This window comes from Chrysochloris asiatica, unplaced genomic scaffold (assembly GCF_000296735.1).
Source record: "Chrysochloris asiatica unplaced genomic scaffold, ChrAsi1.0 scaffold00162, whole genome shotgun sequence".
Taxonomy (NCBI): domain Eukaryota; kingdom Metazoa; phylum Chordata; class Mammalia; order Afrosoricida; family Chrysochloridae; genus Chrysochloris; species Chrysochloris asiatica.
Window position 1 is genome coordinate 1,405,290 of NW_006408680.1, and position 1,080 is coordinate 1,406,369.

The 1,080-nt window shown below is 38.1% G+C and overlaps 1 protein-coding gene across 2 annotated transcripts in view; it reads left to right on the plus strand.

Annotated features, from left to right (window-relative positions):
* PACRG (PARK2 co-regulated) overlaps positions 1-1,080 on the plus strand; it is a 670,998-nt gene that overhangs the window by 460,401 nt on the left and 209,517 nt on the right. The gene's annotated exons all lie outside the window — the stretch shown is intronic.

The following is a 1,080-nucleotide window of genomic DNA, read 5'->3' on the forward strand; positions in this document are numbered from 1 at the left end:
TTCTCTTTTTTTAAGTGTTAAAAAAAAAACACACAGAGAAGAAAACAAACAAAGACTCAAGACAACAATGGAAGTTTGGGATTTAGAAAAGTTTTCAAGCCTCTCTGGAAACTGTTTCATTTGGGAGTCAGGTAAAAATATTTAGTGACTTTGGACGTGTTCTACGTACAACCATGCTGAATGATTAAAACCAAAGCTATGGAAAATATATGCATTAGACTTATGAAGTGATGGTAATATTAGTCAAAACAGCATTTGTAGAGAAGGGAGACTTCACACATGTTAAAAAGAAGCAAAACTCACCAAAAAAGGCATAAAAATCATGCCCTTGTATTAACCTAACAACAGAATGGGCGATATCTGAAGCGAAAGTGAGAGAATCAGAAGAAAAGTTGGCAGAACTACAGAAATGGAGATCATATTTCCAACAAGCCACGTAGACCAAAACACGATTGAGGGCAGAAAGGATTTAAGCAACAAGATTAGCAGACTGGTTTCAACATGCAGATATTGGACAGACAGGTCAGAACCAACAGGCAGAGAAGGTGCATTCTGTCTAGTGTTCATAGAACATTGACAAAAATTGATCATGAAGATTGAATCTCAACAAATGTCAAAGAACCCAGACGATTCAACAAGTATTATATAAGTATAAAAAATACTATTTAAAAGATCATTTTAATTGAATTCATAGATAATTCATCTACTAAAGCTTAAGAAGTTAAAAATATAGGCCTTCCAACCCAATAATATCTAAAAGAACAGTAAGTATCAATGATATAGTTGATACTGTATGATGTTGAAGTCCTAGTATGGCACTGTAGGGTAAGTTCTGAACTGCTAAACACAAGGCTGGTGGTTCAAACCTACCAGCTGCTCCCTGGAAACCCTCTACAGGGTCTCTGTGAGTCAAAACTGACTTAGTGGCACATAACAGGGTAGGGTGGAGGGTCAGAGAAAAAGAGGAAGACCCCCAACGAGATGGATCAGCCAGGTGGCATCATTGATGGACTCGGGGGTGGCAGCGGTGGTGAGGTATAATCCCCATCGAACATTGTTTCGTTCTGCTGTGCATGGAGT